The 17,024-nt window shown below is 44.8% G+C and overlaps 1 long non-coding RNA gene across 2 annotated transcripts in view; it reads left to right on the top strand.

The window, feature by feature from the left end:
* The window catches only part of LOC144821843 (uncharacterized), a 427,743-nt gene extending 411,111 nt beyond the window's left edge, over nt 1-16,632 (top strand). The window contains exon 3 of one of the 2 annotated variants that reach the window (XR_013608468.1): nt 16,553-16,632. This is a non-coding gene — a long non-coding RNA (uncharacterized LOC144821843). Of the gene's footprint in view, nt 1-9,427; nt 9,659-16,552 lie in introns of those variants that run through there. The other variant, XR_013608467.1, reaches the window with a different exon arrangement.
* The last annotated feature ends 392 nt before the right edge of the window (nt 16,633-17,024 follow it).

Below are 17,024 nucleotides of genomic sequence, written 5' to 3'. Positions count from 1 at the left end.
AAAGCATCACATGCCCTCCAGCACAAAGGACATAACTACAGCAAAAGGTTGCACCAACTCAGCTTGGAGGGCTATCACCATTGTCATGGATGGCTACACGTTGGAGTCATGCTCTATATAGGCCAATGGTGGCTTCCAGAATGCCACAGCTAGACCAAGAATGCCCACAATGGTCAAAGATAACAATTAATATGCTATACACACTATTATGACATGAACAAACACAATTGTGCCAAATATTCGCCCGCTATGATGGGAAGGAGGTAGCTTATACTTCTGTTGTCCTTGACACCAGGCAAAGTTTTCAGGGAGCGATACTGTTTATTATGGTGGGACACAGTGTCACAAATACAGACATAAATAAATGTGCACACATCCATACACACACCCAGATGGGCCTCTTAATTGTCTCAGCTCTGTATTCATACCCTGATCTACTCCACTCTTTGACTGATCATGCACCTAAATAACATTTTTTTTCACTCTAGCTCCCGTTGTCCGACGCTGCGGTCTGTCCGCACCAGTTACTCCTCAGGCTATTGCTGTCACTCTTCTATCATGGCCCATTCTTCAAACCAAGTGTGTGACTGATAAAGGAGTGCCTACAACATGTCCAATCTCCCTTTTTACTTAGCTATATTAAGACTGGAGACAGATGGTGATTTTGCAGACCACGCAGGCTGACAGAGTGTATATCTGATAATCATAAGGTGTGTCTTGTTTTGCCTGGCTATCACTATAAGGTTCTTGAGATTAACAGTATTGTCTTCTTTAATATGCAGTACAGACCCTCTAAAAGAGATGCTTGGTTACACCTTTGAGAGCTACTTTGAGGGTGCTTGTGAGCTACCAGTAGTCCCGAGCTATTCGTTAGAGACCCCTGGTCTAGATTGATTATTTTTTAACTGGCCCCCAAATTTATCTGGGAATGGTTTGAGACCATAGTTTAACTAAGGCAAAAATGTGTTTTTTATAACTTGCAACAATGGCAAGAGGGAAGGGCTTGTGGTGTCCGATACTGCACAAAGTCCCTCCGCTATCCATGTTGTCCTTTTTCTCATGGCATTAATGTGAGTGTTCGGTGCGCGGGAAGACTGAAATTCAATGCCAAGCTATTCATGAGTTAGGCATATTAATTATATGCTCTCCTAGTTTCCATGATTAATGATGCCACTATCGAATCCTTGTATACGTGACAATGTATGTTTTTCCTGGATTTATTTCTAGCTCGTTGCTGTTGCAGTAGGTGATCGGGTGGTTAATAGACAATTGGAGCCCAATTTCAGAAAAGCCCAACAGTACTGTGTTGTTTGCATATAGCATCATATGCTGGGATTGGCCATTGAGTCTCAATGGGTAAGATCTTGAATTTTTAAGAGCTGGTTCTGTGTCGGCAGTGACTATTGATTTTGTCAAATGCTTTTTTGTAATCAATAAAACAAGCATGTAGATATTTTTATAACTGATGTTTTATAGACTAGGAAGGCGACTGTAAGATTGTCATCAAAGCTACTGACATTTTACAGAACCCTTTCTGGAACCAGAGAATTATATTTGCCTGCTTAGTCCATTCCTGTAGATCCTTCAAAACAAACAAGGCAAAGAATTTAGCATCCACATCAACCAGACTGAGCCTGCTATTCTGTGGGTCACCCCTGCTCCGTTTTTGTGTGAATGGAGATTATGTTTGCCTCCAGCCATGATGGTGGTACCCCACTAGGTAGAAGAACATTGTTAAAGACGCTGGTCATTGAACAACTCTAAAAGTGCGGCTTGGCTTAAACATTGAATTGATTAGTGCTTTATTTTACCACCTATCTAACAGCTGGGGTCCATTTTTATTGCTTCCAATTTGGCCAATGGCACCCTTGTTACACCACTGCAAGCCCATGTAATAGGCGACCACCAAAAGGAGGGAAAACAAAAGCTAACGATGAACAGAGAGTGAAGACTCTAAGCAGTGAAGAGCAGGCCAAGTGTAGAGCAAAGAGAGACCAAACAGTAAACAAACCATGTCCAGAGGAACAGGCTCAATTAATCAACTGATAAAAATAAAGTCCAGGGAAACGCTGTTGAGTGACAAATCAACAACTCATTGACAAACAATTCTATCAGAACACACAGGAATTTACGTAAATGTCCATGTGCAGATGTCCTAACGAGCAATGAAACATGAACAGAGCTGGCCTTAAGTTCTTTAATGTAAACAATAGATAATGTGGTGTTACAGCAACAGCAGAAGTACATTTTCCAACAGAGGATTAGGAGTCCTAGCTTGTTGTCGAAACCAGTCAACCAACAACAACTCAGTACACTTTTTGCCACTTTTCACCTCAATCTTTCCCTAGACACTGAAGCTCCTGGTTTCATCTGCTCTAGATAATGGAACTCCTGCCAAATACGGGGCTTTGAAGGTGCGGCCCAAATCCACCAAGTGTTTCACAAGGGAATATGCTGAGCTGGAAAGCGCCAACCTAAGCCTGGAGTGTCGGTGGTATATGTCTCAGTAAAAAAAAAAGAAAAAAGATGCTGTAACAGGCACAGGAGAGGAAATTAAAATGACAGTAAGAGAGCTAAAAAGGCCTGTTTCACCAATTGGATCTTCGAAGTACCCACTCAACCCAAGGAATTCTTTAACACCTAATAGGAACTCCTAAACACTCATTTAAAAACAACAATCTCGGAGGAGGAGCTACGCGCGCATCCGAGATGGCCGCGTGAGCACAGGGCTCCCGAGGACCCTCGCTGCCTCCCGCATTTATCCTGGATAATATCCTGATTTGATGGAAGGTCATTGAAGACACAACCCGGCTGATGTACTAGCAGGTTTTTGGGTCGGAATCGGACACAGGGTCCCCGAGTTTTGCCGTCTTGAAATTTGTGGCCTTCTCCATGGAACAGCCTGGACCTTGAGTTGTAGCAGTGCCCAGGTTGTAATTCAACAACAACGGCTTGAGGGGATCAGACCACAGCCTCACTTCACCTTCGGTTTCGTTTCTCCAGCGCACTGTCTCCTATCTGTGGTGTGTCTGTTGATCGGACGAGCTCTACTGCCAGCTCATCGAGCTTAGAGCTAGCGACTGTTTGGCTGTGGACTCAAATTGGCCCAACTTCGCCTCCTGTATTCTTGTGTGTGAATTTTAAGGAGCCATTTGGACCAGATCCCAAGCCTCCCTCCGGGGCACCCGGCTTGCCATGACGGGCAAGCCCGAGGGTGAAAAACGGAAAGTCAAGACCACTATCCGTGGAGGTTCAACCCAGACGAATGTCATGGACCGCTACACACTTTCTAAAGGATCCCCTGGTGGCGCGCCTAAGGCCCGGAAGGAGGCTGTCGACGATCCTGCTGTATTGGCGGAATTAACGCTACAAGACGTGATGGGCGCCATTGCTGGTATTCAGTCTTCCATTGGCCAACAGTATGAAGTCCTGGCTCTGAAGTTGGACACGGTGGCTATTGATGTCAACCTCATTCGAACTGATTTGGCCAAGACGAACGAGAAGGTGAAGTCATTGGACCTAAAGACGTCCAGCCTAACCACGGATGTGTCCGACTTGCAAACAGAAGTGCGCAACCTTAGATCTGCTAATGACTTTTTTGCTCGTCGCTTGGAGGATTTTGAAGGCCGTGCACGGCGCAACAACGTGCGTATTATTGGGGTCCCGGAAGATTCTAGTTCACTCGCCACAGATGTTCGAGTGGAGGACCTCATTCTTAATCATCTTGCACCCAAGGGCCTGAGTAAGTTCTTTGCCGTCGAACGTGCGCACAGAGTGCCAGGGGGACAGGTGAAGCCCGTTTTTCCCCCCCGTCCGATTATTGCACGGATTTTCAACTTCAGAGATCGCGACGCCATTCTGCAGGCGGCACGGACAAGCGGCCCTACGCAGTTCGAGAACGCTGCTGTGAACTTTTATCCGGACTTTTCTCAATCGGTCCAGAAACAACGAATGGGATTTCAAGGGGTAAAACGGCGACTAAGAGACATGGAACTAAAATACGCTATGTTATTCCCGGCCCGACTGCGTGTTGAATATGACAATCGAACATTCTTCTTTGTCAGGCCTGAGGAAGCGAGTGACTGGTTGGACACTTTGCCGGCTCGCCGTGCTGGCCAGGAACGTGCTGGTGGTGCTGAGGGGGGACTGATGGACCAAGGATGATTATGGTGCCTGTGTCCGGAACACTGTTCAACGTATCCAGCTGAGGCTCACTGACTTCCTTGATCATTCCATTCGTACTTGGGGGGTAGCGGGGATGGCGGGACCCCTTTCCTCCTCTGGGGTTCTCTTTGTGTAGATTAGTTCTTTGTTTGTAATTGTCAGGGCGACAGGCACGCTGCAAATTGGGGTGGCTTTCGAGTCGGTGCAGAGGTGCAGGGTGGGGGGTAGTTGTGTTGGGGAACTTGGGGGGTGGGGGGGTCATGTTTTGGGATTGTTTGTTTTTTCTTTTACAAGGCAAGGCACTTTCATTCACTTTGACATTGGTGTGTTGCTCGTTTTGCGATGGGAGTTCATTGTGGATCTGGATGGGGGGTAGGGGGTTGAGGGTATTATGCTGGAATGTTACCGGGTTGGGGGATCGTATAAAGAGAGGGGTGGTTATGCAGCTGTTGCGGCGCCTTTCGCCTGATGTCGTTTTGCTACAAGAGACACACTTGATAGAAAATACTTGTCACGCTCTTAATAGACGGGGTTATCGTCTTGCTGCCCATTCTGGATTTACAACTAGTTCTAGAGGAGTGGGTATTTTGCTCCGGGTTTCCCTCCCCCTCGAGGTTGACGATGTGATCCTTGATGCCAGGGGTCGATATGTTGCACTTGCTGGGCGGTGGGAGGGAAAACCAATCTCGTTGGTGTCGGTGTATGTCCCTCCGGGCTTACAATCCACGACATTTACGGACCTGGGGCGGATGGTTCTGGGTCTCCCAGAGGGTGTTTTGATACTGGGTGGTGATTTTAACTCCGTCATTTCTGGCAGAATAGACCGCTATCTGCCCCGAGACCTTCCTGCTGCGCAATCCTGGTTGGGTGACTTCCTGGAAACATTGGGACTTATAGATTGTTGGAGACTAATGCATTCAGAGCAAACACAGTTTACTTTCCATTCGGGAGCTCATGGTAGTCTTTCTAGATTGGATTATATCCTGATACCGGCTGCCCTGTCCCCTTCGATTGGAGAGATTAAACACTTGGCCCGGGGTATATCAGATCATTCCCCTATTTGGTTTCATTTTAATCTTAACATCGGCGCCGAAGGAAGAGTGGCTCCGATTAACCCCTGGTATCTTCTTAACCCTAAGACTCGCACTGAATTGATTAAATCATTTGATCTGTATTTTACTGAGAATGCTGGTTCTGTATCCTCGCCTGTTTCGTTATGGAAAGCTTTTAAGACTGTGATCAGGGGACAGGCATTGTCTTTGGTGGGGTGCGCAAAGAAATGTAAGAATGAGGCCATTGTTCAGCTCGAGACTGAAATCACAGACCTGGAGACTACATTGGAACGAGAGGTCACTCGAGAGGCATTACATGTCCTCCGCCTTAAACAATTAGAATATAAAACTCTGGTTACTGATGCGGCAAAGATGATGAGTAGGGACCAGCAGGGACGGCTATATGATGTGGGTGTTAGAGCAGGAAAGTTGATTGCCTGGCTGGACAGAAGGGAGAGAGCGAGTCGAGTGGTTCCGGTGGTGGAGACATGTGGTGGTGTGCGTGTAACGGACCCTGTTGGAATTGTTGAATGCTTTGCTGATTATTTTCGAAAGGTCTATACCTCGTGTCTGACAGGCCCGAGGAGGATTCGCAGTTGTTGCTTCGAGATATAGCACTTCCATGTTTGTCGGAATCGGATCGGGACTGTTTGGATGCCACGCCCTCTGTGGATGAGGTGGCTCTCGCTCTACGCTCCATTTGGTCCGGCAAAGCTCTGGGTCCCAACGGCCTTCCTATTGAACTGTATAAATTACGCCCTGATACTCTAGCTCCCTATCTCCGTGATATGTTTTTGGCTGCGCGAGACAGTGGCTCCCTCCCTAGAGATCAGCGTCTTGCTACCATTGTGGTGATCCATAAGGAGGGCAAGCCAAGGGATCTTTGCTCGTCTTATAGACCCATTTCGCTCTTAAATGCGGAGCCTAAGATCCTCGCCAAACTACTTGCTAATCATCTGATTACGGTTATTAGCGACCTGATTCATCCGGATCAATCGGGTTTTATCCCGCACTGTAACACGGCATTAAATTTGCGACGTATGCATGGTGTTCTCGCGAGGGCCCCGACGCTGCATGAACCGGCCATCTTGGCGTCCTTAGACGCCACGATGGCCTTTGATACAATCGAATGGTCTTATCTCTGGGCGGTACTCGCCAAGTTTGGATTCGGCGCTGGTTTTATTGGTTGGGTCAAACTCCTGTACGAAACGCCACTGGCACAGGTGGTGGTCAATGGCCGTGTCTCCGTGCCTTTTGCTCTTGGGAGGGGCACGCGGCAGGGTTGTCCGTTGTCCCCGCTCCTCTCTGCTTTGGCGTTGGAGCCACTCGCCGCTTGGCTACGGTGGGAACCTTCGCTGAAGGGTATACGCTGGACGCCGGAATTTGAAGATCGCATTTCCTTATACGCGGATGATATTTTATTGTACCTCACCTCTCCCCAAAAATCGCTCAACATATTGTTTGACGTACTTAACTCCTTCGGGAAGAACTCGGGCCTTATCATTAATTGGTCGAAATCCTACATTTACGTACTTGCGGGTGATGTCCCTCGTTTGCCGCGGGGCTGTCCCATCCAGTTGTCGCAGTCTGGCTTTAAGTACTTGGGTGTGTTCCTCTCGTTGGATCCGGCGGTTCGCTATGAACGCAATTTACTCCCCCCGCTTCAAAGGTTGCGCTCCGATGTAGCGCATAGGCGTAAATTACCGTTATCTCCCCTAGGGCGTGCGGCTCTTTTTAAAATGATGTCCTTACCGCGGTTCCTATACGCACTTCAGAATAGTTTCGATGTCATCCCGTCGAGATATTTTCGGGAAGTAGAATCATTGCAGAGACAATTAATATGGGACGGACGTTCCCGCATCGCTCTTCCAAAATTGACACTTCCCTGGTATGATGGCGGTATAGCGCTCCCGGATATTCGTCGGTATTATTGGGCCTCCCACCTTGCTGCCATCAACCACGGGATGTATGGCCCGGCGTTGAACCCAGCATTTGAAATGGATAAGTGGCTGCTCCCGGGGGGTGATTACTACAGGGCGCTTTATTCGGGACCCTCGCGTTCACAACTCTCGGGATCTACCGCTATAGCCGTGCGGGTATGGCATAGCGCAACGGCGGCTATGGGCTGGAGTGATAAAATAACTGGTGCGACTCCGCTCTATGCCTCTACGAAGTTGGGTGGCCACTGGCAGACGAAGGGATTTGATAAATGGGACACTATCAGTATTAGTAAGGTGCGTGATATCTGGGTTAAAGGAGAGGTGAAGACCTTCTCGGATCTGCAAGTAGAGTACAAGCTGAGTGACAGGGAACAATTTTGTTATGTCCAGGTACGCCATGCTCTGAACTCTGTGTTGCCAGTGGGTAGTGACATTCCGGAATCCTCCCCCCTCGAAGATCGTATACTAGACGGTCATGTGCCAGACAGTACTATCTCATTGTTCTATAAGAAAATGATTAATGACCGATCAAGTTTGCTTGATCGCCTTCGTGCAGGTTGGATTGCTGATGGTATTGAACTTGATGATGAGGACTGGCAATCCGCGATCCCCTCTCCCAGGGAGGTGGCGATTCCAGCCCGCCTCCGTCTGGTCCAACTCAAGATCCTCCACAGAATCTATGTCACCGGTCCCCGTCTGATCCATATGGGCTACTCCACAGATGGCATGTGTAGGCGTGGGTGTGGTCTCCTTGGCACCTATCTCCATATCATTTGGGAATGCCCTGAGGTGGTGCGATTTTGGAAACGTATACATGAGGTGATGGATGAAGTAACGGGTGTTGTGATGATGCCGGAAGCCTGGCAATGTTTATTGAATGTGTGGGGTCCGAATGATTATGATGTATAGCAGCTTCGGTGGGTGACTCTTGCCAATATGGTTGCGAAGAGGGATATTGCACAGTTGTGGGGGTCTCCGAGGCCGCCTACAGTGACTGCTTAGAAGGAGAGTTTGGACTGGTGCATGTTCAGGGAGAAAACAGTGCATATGGCAAGAGGCAGACCCAAAAAATGGGGGAAGATTTGGGACCAGTGGAACTCATACCGTGGAGATATCTGTACGCCCCCACTCACTGCGATTCTAAGTCCTTCCCAGTCGCCCTGACCACATTCCTTCTAGCTGTGGTGTATTGTACTGTTCATATGCAATTCTGCCTTTGGCACCCTCCCCTCATCTGTATTCGAAAGTTCTTTCTCCTGTTGTCATGTATCTCCCGTCCTCCTTGAGCGCAGACCTAATGGCTGTATTATTGCTGTATTGCCTTGATTGTATGTTTGATGTGTTGTTTCCCTTTGTTTTATATAATAAAAAGTTACAAAAAAAACATAAAAAACCCAACAATCTCACATCTCAGCAACATTACAAAGACATTGGGCCAGATTTATAGTTTGGCAGACAGGGTATTCTGTTGCCATGGCAACGGAGTACCTTGTCCACCCAAACTCTTGATCTGCCCACCCTATCTTTTGGCGGTCAGTCCAGCAGGTTTAAGCTGACAGAGTGAAATTTACTTTGTCGTCACAAACTGTCCTTCGTTGGCCTGAGGGAGTATGGGCCTTCAGAGGTAAGCTATACAACCATCTGCCCTATTTAAAGTGGGATGTCAAATGTTTGCTTTACTTACTGTCTGTCACTGCCAGGTATTTCCTGATAGTGAGGGACAGTAAAAATAGAAAAATGGCCCCACGCTATAGGAAAAACCACTCACGGTTTTGGGGCCATTCGTTTTTACTTTTCTAAAAATAAACTCCCTCTTTGGTGTAAACCTCTGCACTAATGACAGATGCATATCAAAATTTTAAATGGCGCTGTCTGTCCACCTTGACGGCGGTTCATACAAACCCATACCGTTCTTCGCAAGGCAGTTGGAGTAAAGGCGTGGTGGTGGACTGTAAGTGCTCTTCCCCCTGGCTGCCTTTACTCCACCTGTTAACTTCTAAAACTGTCCCATTATTATGCTTCAAGTACTAAATTTCCCAAATCTTGTGATGACTTCCTCAATACCTTCCTACCCCCGACATCACTTCTGCATGTTGAAAATGCCTGTACCTTGTTCCCACCCCTGGACGGTACTGAAGGGTCCTAGCCTGGCCATAAAATCAAAGGCATTCAATGCGTCAACTGACCCATGTTTTGCTGCATGCTATAAACAGCTGTTCATTCATTTTTTCACAGATATTACTGATTTTATCAGTATCCCCCTCTTTCCAGGAACCTTTGCTGGGCCTCTGAAACACATCACCATCACCCAACTCCTGAACACAAAATCTGCTGATCCAAAAATACTGAACAACTTCCAACCTATGTCTGTCCTCAGCAAAAGCACAGAAAGAGTGGTGGTGAAAACTTGATGAGTAGACGGAATGGAGATTCAAGGTTTGCTGGGCAATAAAAGACTGCAAAACAATACCCTGAAGATAATCATAGATGTATTACATAAGTAAAAAGGTGTGTTTGTGATTGACTAGCGTATCTAGTAGCAAATAGAGAATACAAAAAACAATCATATTAAAAGTCACCCTAAAATACGAGAGAAGTACTTGGACATGGAATGAAGCACCAACAGGAAGGTTTATTAGGCCAATAATGCTATCATTGGGTGATGACAACTGTAGAAAAGCCCTTTTAACTTTCAGTTGATGAACTGCTTGCTTAGCTGTGTGCCCTCTATATTGATAGGAGCAGCTATCAAAGAGAGGCATAACTTTGTAAGGGCGAAGTTGATTAAATGTTGTGTCGTTGCCTTCAAAGTGGGCGACGTGTGAATGAATGTTAACAGCATTTTCAGCCGTATTGGTGTCTCTTTTTAATGGTTTGTCATTATTATCACTGTACATATATTTACCATTTATAAATTATCATCTGATGTTAGTTTATTTTACTTATTATACCACCAAGGTTTTGTTTCCATGTGAATGAAGAGAATGGTCAGTTGTTTCGCAGACAAATCATTTGAAGGATTCTCTGAGTAGGGTAGACCTGCAGGGCAGGCTCTGTGAGCACCCTTGGAGTTGGGTGCACAGGTGATTTTCACTATGGCCTTTGATCTGGCATACCTGGTAGGGGATTGATCATCATGGACCTAAACTGGATCACACCACAACTGAGCAGTGTCCTCAGGGTCACACAGATCCCAGATCATCTTAGCAACCAAGAATGAGACTGGTGATGGAGATATGGCACTGGCATCCACAGCGTACTTTCTGTGGGGCTACTAACTCATGTGGGTGAGGCATGGTAGATGTTGAACCCCACTCAGAGATCCCAGGGCTGGTGCAGCCTTAGACATAGCACCCAGACAGAAATAAATCCCTAGTTCCATACACAGTGATTATTGGATTATAAACTTGCAAGATCCATTTGATGGACGTATGAGGAACACAAGAGGGTTAGACTTTCAAGCTGACTCACAAACCCCTGTTTGTGCCTCAAAATATTTTTGCATGCAGCCTTACAGAAGTTGCAAAAACCACCAAGAACTTAATAGGGAAAGCAAGAGACATGCTTATGGTCCCATGGAGGGTGGAATAGTGCCCAAGTCTAGAGTAGTGGAAGAACAGGACTAGACATTTCACCCTGGAGAATTAGAGGGCCTCTATGGCCTGACTGAGCCCAGAAAACTTGGCAAATTCATATTTTCTTCAATCAAGGCATCTAACCAAGCAAGAGTTACATCATGGGCTAACAGCCATAATGATACTCCAGAAATATAGTGGCTATGCTTGTCCATGGCACAAAAAAATAATCAGATGACCTAAGAAACTGATTGAAGATCACAATTTGGCTGATATCACAAAAAATACATGTGAACTGTTTGCCCAAGTGATCACAGATTTCAAGGAAGATATCCCGGTATGAAATAACAGACAATTTAGACAAGATCTGTGGTTTTTCGCCAAAGGAAGGATTTATAACTTCATCAAGACGTTTAGGCCGTATTTATCAATATTTCAAGCAATACAGCAAGCCGCCTTGATGTGTAGTGCTGCATGAAAGGGAGAGGGCAGGAATGCGCCATATTTAACATTATGGCGTGTATTCCTGCACTGTCTGCGCTGGCGCACAAAAATCTACCTAGCTTCAATGCAGACATTCTTCCACCATGTTGGCAGGATTGTTTTTGTGCATTTCAAGCTGAACCATTCCCGTGGGGAGCAGGACCAAGACTGATTTGCATATGGCAACGCCAAACTGGAATGGCGTGGTGAGCAAAACAACAATGGATTTCACCCAGATCTATGACTGGGGATAATGTTTGATTTGTTCAGCATTCCGTCCATCATCTTTTTTTATTTTTTGCAAGAGTAACGCAATAAAGCAACTTGCGATGCCTTGCGTTACTCTAGATTTGCGCCACGCAGGGCCACGCAAGTTGAACTTGTGTGACTTGATAAATCTCATTTAGGTTTTGCATTGCCCTTGTCTCCCTTTGGTGGCACAAGGGCATCACAAAACCTTGATAACAATGGGCATTAACTACAAGTATGCCTCAAAGCTAGATAATATTTCCACAACATGCACTCTCAGTATATCCTCCTCTGACACTGATAACATCAGCCAGTGAACCAGTGATACATATTAGGGGCTCAACAAACAACAATAAATTCAAATACAAAAGATATGACAGACAAAGAGAAACAGAAAAAAAGGCAAGCGGAAACACAAAATTAAGAGAAGATTTTCTTTTAAACATGAATCACTAGCTACTAATATCACTCGGTATTCTCCTTATAAAGATGTACTGCATGTACCTAGAGATGTCTTTCTTTTTTTTACCACTAACTGCCAGGACACAATGCAGAGATAGATTTATTCCAGTTCATAAGTAAATAATACTTTTTTTGTGTTCAAAACATCTCGACCATGTGTATACATAAATAACTGCACAAGATATAGAAATGATGCACACCTTTACATTTTTACCAAAAGATAACAACACTTCAAAAATGGAGGGCAGCACCATAACTGGACATTGACACTTTCTATGCATGGACCACAAACCATAGATACAACTATTTATATAAATGTGCACCCACCTTGCCAGCAGGAAATTAGAGCAACCTCTTTTAAACTCTCATATATAAGAAAATATCTGCTTGATTATGACAAAAAAGTGTGAGAAACAACAAATATTCATGACCAAGTGAAGGGAGCGCACTATAATCATTAAACAATACCCACAACATAAGAAGCTGATATGGCTGATAATTCTGTCATTACTAACACAGATAGCTACATCCATGAACCATTATGCAAGATTAACAATCAAGAGTTCAACTGAATTTTGAAAGACACCCTGAAAAGGACACACATCCCCTGCGCCCCCAGAAAAACGAACATTAGAAAGATGCAGGCCTGTTGAGAGAATAAGTAATGAGGTAACCCATCACGTAGCACCCCAGAACTTTAATCTTTTACTTATTACCAAAGGTCCACAAACTCAGCAACCCACCACCTGGCAGGCACATCATCTTGCACATAGTCTCTTTCCCCTCAAGGTCCTCATAATATGCGGCTAGCCAACTACAACAGTAGTATTAGTCCTGCCATCATGCATCGTAGATACAAAGCCATTCTGTCAAAATTTCAATAGATGATGTGGCTGGATGGTTATCATCTAATGACATCTGATGTCACTAGCCTTTTAGCATCAATTTGGCTGTAGAATGCTTTCTAAAATAAGCTCAGCACACGTTTCAAATATGCCTAAAAACAATATGTTTTCTTTTAATGCCAACTCAATTGTAGTGCAATGGGCATAAAATGTTTCCTATCATATGTAAACCTACACATGTTTCACAATCACCTTGTCTTCTGGGCTACTGGTCAGAAGTGGTGAGTGGAGATGATTAAGGGTACATGAGCTGGTGATACATGTTGATAGGTCCATCTGTAAATGTGACCCAAATAGACGTCCCGGGGCCCTGTGGCAATCTTAGGTTTGGACCAACTAACCAACTTGAGCTTGGAAGACAGACAGGCTGTGACCCAAACATCTCCCACAACCTACTTGGGGATAATCCGTATTGGATAATGATCACTCTTGTCATAGACTGTGTAGTAGTGTGGAATAATGCTAAGTACAACACATGAAGTAAAACACAAGAAGTATGCTTATTGACCACAGTCTTCAACAGCTCCTCACAACAACTGTCGCCCTTAGAATCCCCAATGCCTTTCAATGTACTACATTCCACATTCCATGGAACTAGAACGTTGAATGTGGACTGTAGATAGATGAACATATCACCACATCTCCTCTTTTATATAATACAAATATGAATCACCTTAAACATAACTTTCTTAAAATAAACAAAAATGCAAACTGGCATAATGTATTTTTTATCCCAGATAAGTTGAAATATAAGAATACATGGGCACAATTTACAACCTATACATCACAATATCTAGTTGGTTTTACCACCACCCGTTTGCTTTTGCATTGAACATGCTGGGAACAACAGAGAAGCCGGTACAAGTCCCTTTATGACTTCAAAAGAACACACTCCTGACATAGTATTAGGGCTTGACCAATGGGCTCAAAACATGCTTTCCAAGGCTTTTACAGCACACTCTTTCATCTCCTTCTAGACAAATTGCACTCCATTGTCAGATACAATCTCTTTAGGGCATCCTTCTCTCAAAAGCACTTTCTTCAAATGTATCATGACTGCAAATGTGTTAGGTTCTGCCACAAAATCTACTTCCCACCACTTGCTGTAATAATCTATTATAACTAAAGCAATCCTTGATCTCTGAGGCAAAATGCTTCATGGACCTATGAAATCAATTGACAATTTTGACCAGAGTCCAACAGGTAAAATGCTAGGCTGAAGTGGCATGGCCTCTGTCTTAATCCCTTTGTCACTGTTAGCACACATAACATGTTTTAACATTTGAAACAATTTATGTATTCATCCCTGGCCACCAATAACTTTCTCGGATCTTTCCTTTGGTGATGATTTGTCCAAGATGCCCATCATGTCCGCTCAGAATGATCTTATCCCTTAATCCAGCTCAAGTTGAAGCGAAGACTGGTCAGGCCACCTCTGTTGCAGAGCCAGGAGAAGTCCGTGGGACAACAGGATGAGCTAACCAGTCATAGACGTAGAGGTGCCTTTCGGATGCAGGAAAGTGACTCCTTCACTTCAAGGGAGATTAATTCCTACTTCGATGCATGCAGAGTCCTTGCTGACTCAGAGGATGCATGGCCATGGAGTTGCAGAAACTTGGACGATCATGGAGAGGAGGTTACAGTAGGAATCTTCCCACCAATAACAGTCTTGTTTTTGGTCCTGGCTCAATCCAGCAGCAGAGTTCTAGTGTCCAACAGCAGAAGAGTCTTCAGACAGGTCAGGGGAGCCCTTAAATAACCCCAAAAGTGGGGAAGACATCTTCTCTGGTGACCCGCCTATCAGGAGAGGTCAGGGATGCTACTCAGTTGGTCTAGCAAGTCAGAAGGTCCCTGGGGTCAAGATTTAACATTGCAGAAGCGAATGACCACCTGACGGATCTCTAGGCACTTCCCTAGAGAAGTGTAGAGCAAAGGGCTCCTGAACTGAGTCAAACCGGTTTATGCAAGGAGGGCACCAAATGAGCCCTTCAATGCAGTCTGATAGTGCTCGGAAGCACCCCCACCCTACCTAATTCTAAAGGAGAGCAGGCCATACCTCTCCTTCACAGGAAGTGCTTTATTCAGCTTCCCGTTCCAGAGTTAAGTTCATCATCAGGGGGGCAGAACACTGTCTAGGGTCGGCAGCAGCGCGGGCTTGCAAGCAGGCCCTGTAATGCTACACAGTAGGTATGGGGGATCCTCTAAGGAATCCCTCAGTATGTGGTATCATGCAACTAACACTGGAATCAGTGTAGTTGCATGATTCCAACATGTTTGATACCAAACATGACCAGGTTCGGGGACCTATTATGAAGTTGGACATCTTGACTAGCCAGTGTCTACAACATACTTTAAAATGGCTGTCCTGCACTTACAAAGCCCAGAGAATGGTGTCTGGGATTTGTAGGGGTACCTCTGCTCATGCAGGGGTACCCACACACTTAGAACCATGTACACTGCTCTTGGACTGATGGACCTACCTTAGGGGTGACTTATAGGTTTAAAGAGCACTGACCAAGATATAAGGAAAACCGTTATATCTAGAGTAAAAGGTGTGACTTCGAAGCGTGGCTGGGTTAAACCTTGCGCAAAACCAATAAAGTAATGAGGCTGTTCTTAAAATCTTTGAGGTATGCTCCAGGGAACAGAAAGGAGACGACCACCTACGTCCCAGTAATCCTCTGTTACAAAGGTACACAGAAGATAAACTCAAAGCAAGCATAGTTCTCGATCATATTTTAGTCATTAGTCTAACCTCTGTTTCAATGTATGACACATGTGAATATTAACATTTTGCATACATATACATGTCTTGATATTTGTCTCATTTTTTCCACCAATGCGATTCAGAATCATGTATGCTTGTCTTTTACCTAAACTTTATTCCATTTCGGTTACTCATAACGCCATTCATGCTAGGCATTTTTGTCTACCAGTAGAGATATACAAAGATTTAACAGCCTTGTTATCACGGTGTTTATGTCGAGATATGTTTTTCAGGGTGCTCGTTGCTTATTACAAACGCGCACGCAATTCTCATTTGTACTTCATTATGTTGTTTAATAGTGTTGTGCCAAGTCACTCGCGCTTTTTGCTTTAAGTACACCGCCGTCTTCTGATCACGCACGTCTCCTCTTCCACTTCAGCTATTTCTATTAAATTTTATCACATCACGTCCATGTGCGATTGATAATCACGATCACTGTTATCACAAGAGTCATCACTCACAGCCCACATAAGAACGTCCTTACGTGTTAGTATTCCTTTCACGCACGCATGCGCTACGAGATTTCGATGCTCTGCATGTTTTGCATCCGCTGTCTCTCCACCTTCTTGCAGCGTATATCACGCATATGTATATATATGCACCCACATATTTTGTTATTTTTCCGCCACATCGTTGACATTTCGGTGTACTTCCACTGGCGTCCTTTATGTTCGCCTTTTGTTCATCTGAAGATCTTCATGCACAGCCCTCTCATATTTTTTCACTCGGTTCCCGAGATATATGTCATCATTACTCAACATCCACCCGAAATTCTCTTGCATGCTTTGCGGCCTAGGCAACCCACCACTGTATGTTGCACCAAGCACTGCTACTTAATTTGGGAAGTCATCTTGTTTTCACTCTTTGACTTAATTTTAATCATCATTTGTCATTTCTCTTATAATTTGGACTGCTGCTACAAGTCCGTTTTTCTTATTATTAATATGTCTTACAGCCCTGATGAGTCACAGGTTTTCACCCTGTTGATGAAACACGTGTCGGCTGGCGTTTGTTTAACAAGACAAAGAAATAAAGATCAAAACTTAACTAATCAACAGACTATTTTGAATTCATCAACGTTATTCATGCTTCTCTTTGTCTAGAGCCATTGTATCACCTGATACTGACTTATCATACGTGTGCACAGTACCTGTTGTTTAAAAAGTGGGAGTATCTCTGCCAGAAATATCATACTTTCCTACACTTGTAACCTTATTGGCAAGGCATTCTATTTTGGCCATCCCCCTGTAAAATATGTTTTTGCACAAACCAGACCCTGATCCTCTAACATTCTGGCATTCCACTCATCCTCCGTAAACTCATTTCTTTTGCATACATCTGTAGTGGCTATTAGACATTCTTCCTCCCAATTCACAGAGAGTGAGATAAGCAATTTGCTTGGATGTTTATACCACCAAGGATGTCTT

The sequence above is a fragment of the Lissotriton helveticus genome, chromosome 2_2 (genome assembly GCF_964261635.1).
Source record: "Lissotriton helveticus chromosome 2_2, aLisHel1.1, whole genome shotgun sequence".
Lineage (NCBI taxonomy): Eukaryota > Metazoa > Chordata > Amphibia > Caudata > Salamandridae > Lissotriton > Lissotriton helveticus.
The sequence above is the reverse complement of the archived record's forward strand: the minus strand, read 5'-3'. Positions and strand labels throughout refer to the sequence as shown.